Genomic DNA, 8,925 nt, shown 5'->3' with positions numbered 1-8,925 from the left:
CTACCTGGTATCTGGTCAAAGTGGGTGCTTAATAAATGCTTACTGATTGACTAATTAGATTGTATCAGTCTGTGGTGCTATGGCAGGAGGCTGGACTTCGAAGGTAACTCTCAACTCCATGAGGGTCTTCATCTATGGTCCCTTGTGAAAGCTGTATTTAAATGTGTTTTCTAACGAATTTCAGTCTCTTCATCTGTAAAACAAAGAGATTAGATAGTGTGACCTTTGAGGTCCTTTTCCAGCTCTATGGTCTTCTAAAACAAGGTTTGCATAGTATTGTGCACTTTTCCACTAATTAGTTTACATTTGAGAGATAACTTCCACTATTAACATTCTCTAAACTTTTACTCTGAACCTTCCAGCATTCAGTGAAATAGCCACAAGTCTCTCCTCTTAAGGGGAGACCTTAAAGAGACAAAAGGATAGAGATGTAAAATGCTTCATAATTATTAACTTTATATAGAGATGGAGAGTTAAATGAGTGAGAAGCAAAGAAGATTTAAAAAAAAAAAACATTCAAAAGAGGGCCAAGTGAGGGGAAATCAATTGCTCTTACTTATATCGATCTAGACAGGCTTCCCAGAAAAGAGAAACTTGAAGTAATTTGGTTCTGGCAACCAAGCTTTAGGATGGCAAGGGGACCTTGCCACCCAACCTGCTGCCCAAGACATGCTAATAAGGACAGAGGAGTCATTTCCTCTTGAAGATCTTGTTGTCTCACACTGTTTATTCGTGATTTCTCACTACCCTTTCTCCAGGTTGGTGATACTGAACCTCCTTGTGAAGGGGGGAAACCAAGACCCAAAAAGAGGAAATGAGAAGAGGGGGCATTTGCAGAGTGTGGTAGAAATGGGACTAGGGAGAACCCAGGCTTTCTGGTCCAGGCTTTGCTAAGTAAATAAACTTGTTTCTCTTGGGCTTTGGCTGGCTGTACTGTAACTCTGAGCAAAGTCACTTCTGCTTTGTACTGACATAACCTTTAATGTGGGGATCCCCAAGCATGTTACTGGCATTAATTCCTCTATCCTCACAACATCCCTGGGTTGAACTGGGGGGAAAAACAACCTAACCAAGATCATGTGAATTTCTCACATCTACTGTGCTAAAGTGCAAAGTATTTTCAGTTAAGGTCTGCTCTCTCTTTCCTATTAATGTCTCTTTGGGTAAGGGGAAACTGAGTCAAAGAAAGGGACATTATATAGATTTCATACATGCGCCAAATCATAACCACCAAGCTTTTGCCTATAATGATTCCTCTACTCTACTCATCGTTATATAATTTCCAGTATTCATCATGACCAATAATAAATAGCATTTTAATCTATATAGCCCCTCTCTTCCTGAAACCTATTATCATAGTCAATTTATGGATAGAGAAATTGATATGCTGAGTCATAATATTTCAGTGGCAGAAACTGGACAAGAACCTTGGTCTTTTCCTTTGTTCTTATTGGATTCTTTCTCAGGTTGAAACACTAAATTTAGTTCCAAAATCTGTTAATTCCACTCAAGGAAAGGCCTGAGTAACAGCTTACATTTATATAACATAGTACAGTTACAAAGCACTTTACATATGTCATTTCATGTGAGCTTCATAACATTATTATCCCCATTGGGCAAATAAGGAAACTGAAGTTTCATAGAAATTAAGAGAGGCCACACAGCTAGTAAGTGATAGAACTGGGACTCAAAGCCAGTTGTTTTGACTCCAAATCTAGGATTCTCTCCACCACTTAATGGTGCCTTTCAACTTTCCATCACCACAAGATTTGTGTTTCTAATTCTGAGAACTATGTGGGCATCTGGGATGGTACCAATGATCACAGCTATAGTGGGATTTTGATTAGTTACGGAATGAATGTTGGGGAAACAGGCCTGAAGAATCCATTACTAGAGGACTCAGGTAAGATTAAGGAAGGATGAATAAGGTCTGTGTAACAAGAGAATCTTGGTTCATGTGTCAACAAGAAGAAAATCATCATAACCAAGCATTTAAAATACTCTAATTACACATAGTAAAATCCTGAATTCTTTAGGGAACTAAATCCTGGGTATCTACAATCTAAAGCAGGCATGTGGAGAAGAACAAATGTTTATGGGGCAAATAGATGGCAGAATAATGATCCCATGGAACCATGATTTCTTCAGTGTGGGAATTCCTTCCATTGGTGCAACTTCCAATCTATCCATGCCTTCTTATCCTATGTGATTCTGTTCATGGTTTCCAATAAATTATCCATCATAGATCTACACCATGCATTAGAAACCTTTCTCCAGTTCTTTTAATTTTTCATGGATACCAGTGTAACACTTATGTTTTACATATATTATACTTTATTTTTGTTACATGACTGGCAAATCTTTTTTTCTAGTCCTCTGTTTTTTATGTCACATCTCATCAGCTACTCCGGGTTCCATTATCATTTCTACAAAGATGACACACAAATATACATATTAAACCCTTACCTCTCTCCTGAGCTCCAGTCTCACAACACCAATTGCCTGCTGTACATCTCTACATAGATGTCTTATGGCATCTCAAACTTAACATAGCCAAAACAAAATTCATTCTTTCCCTCTTAATCCTACATCTCTTTCTAACTCCCCTTTTTCTGTCAAGGGTACCACTATTTTTCCAACTATCTGAGTTTGAAACCTCATAGCTACCCTTAATACAATATCCCTTACCTCCCATATCCAATCTGTTGCCAAGTGTTAAACCTATCTCCATAGCACCTCTTCCATTCATCTCCTTCTTACCATTCACAGGACCACCATTCTAATTCAATCACTCATTACCTCTCAACTGTACTATTATAATAAACTCCTATTTAGTCTCCTTGCCTTAAGTCTCTCCCATGTAGAATCCACAATCAATATGAGTGGAGAACTGATAATTCCTAAAGCACAGGTCTGACCATATTACTATCTTATTCAAAAGCTCAAGTAGCTCCCTGCTGTCTCTAGAGCAAGACAGAAACTCCCATCTACCATTTAAAGACCTTTACAATCTGGCTGCAACTTTGCTTTTTATTTTTATTTTTTGGAGGTAATTGGGGTTAAGTGACTTGTCCAGGGTCAAACATAATAAGTATCTGAGGTCGGATTTGAACTCAGGTCCTCCTTACTCCAGGGCTGGTGCTCTATGCACCATGCCATCTAGATGGTCCAAAACCTAGCATTTTATATTGATTCCTAATAATTTTCCCTCTTGTGCTCTACATTCCAGACAAACTTGTCTACTTACTGTTCCTTGTACATGATATTTCACCTCTACCACCCCCTCCACAACCTCAATTCCTTTCCAAAGGCTGTCTCTTACGTATAAAGTATATTCTCACCCCTAGCTTCTTTCAAAAGTAGAGGACCACCTTCTACGTGAGCCCTCTCCTGATGCCTCCAGTTGCTAGTACTTCCCCATTGAAATTGTCTTACATTTACTTCACATCTATTTTAACAGGACACAAGCTTCTTGGCTGCAGGGGTAATGATTTAATCTTTGTTTTCTTAGCTCTAGCCCCTGGCACAAGACTAGCAAGTAAAAGGCTCTATGAATAAGTGCTTGTTGAATTAAATCCTAACAATTCAAACAAAAGAATAATAAATTATGTTTCTATAGCACTTTAGAGTTTATAAAGTGGAACATTAAACAGTTGTAGTAGTGTACAATAAGGTTTTTACCTCACATACAAGCCAACAATAATTGTGTAGAGAGTGAGGATAAGCACAGAATCAGAGTAAGAAGCAGGGAGGGTTAGCCATTGAAGAGAGAGGACACATAGTCCACGAAAAATAAGCCTGAAGAAGACATCCTCTCTTCTCTGACTAAAGTAATAAGGCTTACTAGAAAAGGGATTTTTCTGTTTTCTGAAGAGATCAGAGACAGTTTAATGGGCTCTGTGTACATGTACACATGGAATGAGAGGAGACAGTCCCATATGGAACTCCTGGAGAGAAAACTTACAGGTATGAGCGAGTCAAATGAGCAAAGGAGGGTTTAATCAACTGAAATTCAGAGACTAAAAGCCTGCCCTAGTTCCTGAATGATGTCTAAGTTTCTTAGCTGAATGCTTGACAGACTTAATGTGGTCCTGGTAAGCAGAAACAGAACCACGTAGACATCAAAAGCTTTGGGACACTTCTTGGCCCACTTTGGCAATGAGAGAACAGAACCAGGAAGCAGTAGCTGAGTTTAGTGGTGAAGGAACTTGTAGATGGGGACCTCTGGGATTCTGGGTGATAAGTCCCTAGACATCCCAGTCTCCCCAGAAACTGCCGCAACAGGACTGCCAGCTCTCCGGATCATTTACCCAAACCTATTAATTGTTGGGGAATTTCCAGTTTGCCTATCACAGACCCAAATCCACCATTTAAGTTTGGGGCTAGTGATTAGACTTCTAACGAGAGAAGAGTTGAGTTCAGCTGAGGTAGAAACATGTCTTAATACATTGGTTCAGTCTCCAGTCAGGCATTAAGGAACTCTGTTGTTTGTCTTTATTAATTGTGTTTACTTAACACATCCTTTGTGACCCTAATTAGTCAGAGACTACTTACTGCTAAAAGTCTAAGCTGGTTAGGAGGCAGAGAGTTCCAGATCGCCTTGACAAAAATGGAATATTCTGTTTATCTACACTGAGTTGTAGTTTAATAATTATGGCTTCATCACTTAACACTTGAAGCATTTCTATTTCCTATTTTTCCCTTGCTCCCCGAGTCTCCAAGAACATGACATTATGGTTCACAAATGAGTATAAGAATAAAGGTGATCATTTTCTCTAAAGCCTAGTAATTTAAGTATACCTTGACTCAATCAAAAAGCATTTATTGAGTACCTACTACGGCAGAAGTTTTTAACGTGGGATCAGTAAACTTGGTTTTTTAAAAATATTTTAATAACTTTATTTCAATATAATTGGTTTTCTTTGTAATCTTGTGCATTTTATTTTATACATTTAAAAATATTATTCTAAGGAAGGGTCCACAGATTTCACCAGACTTCTGACAAAGAGGTCCAGGAAACAAAAAAAGGTCAAGAACCCCTGTACTATGGGCAAGGCACTATGTATAGGTAACAGAGTGTGCTTTTGTTTTTGGTCAGTTGTTTTCCAGTCACATCCAACTCCTTGGGACCCTGTTTGGGGCCTTCTTGACAATTTCCTTCTCCAGCTCATTTTTACTGATGAGAAAACTGAGCAAACAGGGTTAAGTGACTTGTTAGTGACAGCTAGTAAGCCACTGAGGCCAGTTTGAATTCAGGAAGATGAGTTGCTACTGCCCTATATAGTATACTATTTCCCCAATCACTATAGATATTGCTGTCAATCAATCAACAGTCAATAAGCATTGATGAGGTATCTACTGTGTACCAGGCACTATCCTAGGCCTTGGGTACATAAGATAAGTACAAAAAATGAAACAATTTCCACATGCCAGGAGTTTACAATCCAATGGAGAAGATAAACACATATATAAATGTACACAGAATAAATAAAAAGAGAATAAAAACAAATAAACCCGAAGTTCAATATAAGATAGTTTGGGAGGAAATGCACTGGCGGTTGAAAGGAAATTGGGAAAGGCTTCATGTAGAAGATGGAGCTCAAGCTGTAGCTTGAAAGAAGAGAGTGATTCTATGAGATAGAAATAAGGAGAAAGTGAATTCCAGGCTTGGAGGATGGTCAGTGAAAAGATAAGTAGCAGAGAAATGGAGTGTTTTATGTGAAGAACTAAGAGAAGATTAGTTTGGTTGGAAGGTAGAGTTCATGGGGGGATGGGGTTGTGTGGAATAGGAGAAGGAGTAATGTCCAAAGAGAATACAAAGATAAACTGGGGCCCAATTGTGAAGGGATTTAAAAGCTAAACAAAGGAGTTTGTAGTTTATTCTAAAGGTAATAGAGAGCCACTGAAATTGAGTGGATGAGTCATATCTATTCTTAAAGAACATCACTTTGGCAGCAGTGTGTGGGATGGACTGGAGTGGTGAGGGACATGAGGCAAGGAGACCAATTAGGAGGCCACTGGAAGAGGTAATGAGGGCCTAAACTAAGGATATCACCGTGTAAGAAGGAAATGGTTGGATGGAAGAAGTGTTGTTGGAAAATGGATACATGATATAAGAGAAAGTGAGGAATCAAGAATAATGCTGAAGTTATGAACCTGGGAAACAAGAAGGATAGTAGTGTGTAGTATGTCTTTCTCATTAGTTGGGTCCTTTGAAACTAATGAGGTAAGAAAGAGGGTGAGGAACAACGAACACAGTAAAGTAACAGAGGTAGTTTACTACCCCAAAATGTTGCTCAGCTTTCTCCCATCCATCAATCTCTCCTTATTCTCCTCCCTTCTCTTGTTTCTAGTCTCTTCCCCCTACAAACTTCTCAGGTCTCTCTCTCCAGCTGGAACCCTCATTTACATTTTCATTGAGAATGATTTATCTTTTGGTCATTTCAAAGTCAACCAATCAGCATATATTAATCAACTACCAGGAACCAGACATTGTTCTAGGTCCTAGGGATCCAAACAGAAAATGAAAGTCATCCTCCAGCATCTTGTCTTCCTCCTCCTCACCTTGACTTCCATTCCCTATCCTTAGTTCTTTGTCAGGCCATCACCTCTACCTTGGTATGGTAAAAAGCAATATCCTGATCCTTCTCCACACTCCCCACCTCTCATGAAAGGAAGGGTAGGATAATTTTTCCTTAAAAGGTATTTAGACATTCCTCTAGACTTGGTTGGCTGAGGGGACTAAGAGCTCAGACTACAGATGGCACTTTATCTCCTACGTACAAAGCCCCTACAAAGAGCTTCACTCAGCTGAATCAACCAAAGGGAGTCTCAGTGACAATCCTCACTCCAAGGTCCTTTTCTTGTTATCTTTTGTTAACTGTTAAATGACCTTTGAGTGTCTCATCAAGTTCCAATATCAAATCTAACCTCCCAAGAGACCAGCCAGAGTCAGGCCCCACCCAGAATAATTAGTGTGGTCTTGCCAGATTGAAAGATAATAAATTCAATGAAATGGGGGGAGGTGCAGTGCAGCAAAGGTGACCCTATTCTTGCTTCTTGTGATGCCTTTACTGTAAGGTCTCAGCCACATATACCCCTAGGAAATTAGAGAGTAAACTGCCTGTGGCCATTCACCAAGAAGAGAACAATGTGAGTATGCTCTGTGTCCTTTGAACCTGTACTTTGACCAGGTATGATGGCACATGCCTATAGTCATTGCTACTGGGTGGAGCTAAGGCTGGTGAATTGCCTTCCTGGAGGAGTTGTGAGTAATAGGATTAAAGCCTATCTGGTTTAAGTCTCCAACTAAGTCTAGTTCGATACCATGAGTCCTCAGGAGGAGAGGGCCACCAGGCTGCATAAGAAAGGACAAACCAGTCCAGGTCAGAAAAAAATAGAGCAAGTTAAAGATCTTTGCCTATCAGTATCAGGATCAGACCTATGAGTGGTTGCTGCACTTCCAGCCTAGGTGAGATAGGGAGACTCAATTTCAAAAACAAAACAAACCACAGTATACCTAGAAGATAATTGTGCTACACCATATTTCAAGCCCTTGAGGGTTGTTGAGCCTACCAGCCTATTAATTTAAGTGTTTTCCAAGTGCTACTAGTGTCTCTCTAAAACTCAACTTACTTTCGAAGACACCTGGAGGACTGAATTTGGGGGGATAGAAGAAAAACTTTCCCCCTCCTTAGAAAAGCACAAATTGAGAACCATTTGTGCTCACCTCTCTGCTATGCGTTGATGCCTTTGTAATGCCAATAGTCATCGTCATCCACTTGTCTAGGAGGGTGCCTTCTGGAAAAAGGGTGCAAAGTGGTTTGGTTTTAAAAGATTTTTTAAAGAAAAGACAGTGCAGCTGAACCAGCAATCCTTGATTCTAGCCATTGAGGGGATGCATGAAGGACCCCAACAGTGAGGAAATGTAAGTGAAAGCAGATCTCTAGCATTTTAGGATTGTCTACATTGTGTCAAAGAAACTGTTTGGGTTGTGTTTGTTTTTTAATGGAATTTGAGAGGCTGACTATGATTTTGCCAAATTGATTTTGTTGTGATTCTTTGGTGCAGATCATTAGGGGAGGCCCTTGAAATTCTCACCAGGGACACAGAAACATCTCTGGAATTGGAGATATGGACAAATGTACCAATTGCACTGCATTTAATTAGCTGAGGACAAGCAAGGATGCTTAAATCTAAAAAGAATGCTTTAAAAAGTTTCTACTCTTACTCTTGATCTGTGAACTATGAACTATAATTCTTCTTCTCCAAAGCTCTCCGTGAGGAGCCCCTGAAGAGCAAAGAACTCAAGCCCCAGGAGCATTTCCCCACTCCCAGCTGAAAAGACTACTGTTTGTACATGAGAATTAGAGAAACATGTACTGGCCTAGACAAATTTCTAGCTTGTTTTTTGTGTTGCTTTGTGTCTTTTTCCCAGTGGTAGGAGCACCTACAGTTGTTGTTCATTTGTTCAGTCGTATCTGACCTTTGTGATCTAATGAACCGAATAGCACAGTAGACCCTTTTATACTCCACTATCTCCCCAAGTCAGCACCCCCAACACTCCCATAGCTATAGCATCACAGGCCCCAAGTAATCTTGAGGGGAGGTGAAAGGCAGAGTTAGATCTGTTATGGGGGCCCCAGCAGTCGTGTAGAGAAAGTGCTCAGGCCTATAGCAACATTCTGTCTTACATAAAGCAGAAAAACTCAGGTCCTAGCAGTGGTAGTTGTTCTTTTCTGGCATGGAGGCAGCAATCAACCTTGGTAGAGTGGGCAGTAGGCAGAGGGCACATACTATTACCCAGATAGCATGGGTGAAGGAAGAGCAGGCAGAGACTCAGGCCCCAGGGATACTGACTTGTGGAACAGAGATGCTGCTGCAGCAAGCAATAGGCTTCTCCAGCTACAGCAGGTAATGGATCAG

The sequence above is a fragment of the Notamacropus eugenii genome, chromosome 2, assembly GCF_028372415.1.
Source record: "Notamacropus eugenii isolate mMacEug1 chromosome 2, mMacEug1.pri_v2, whole genome shotgun sequence".
Lineage (NCBI taxonomy): Eukaryota > Metazoa > Chordata > Mammalia > Diprotodontia > Macropodidae > Notamacropus > Notamacropus eugenii.
Note: the sequence above shows the minus strand (reverse complement) of the source record.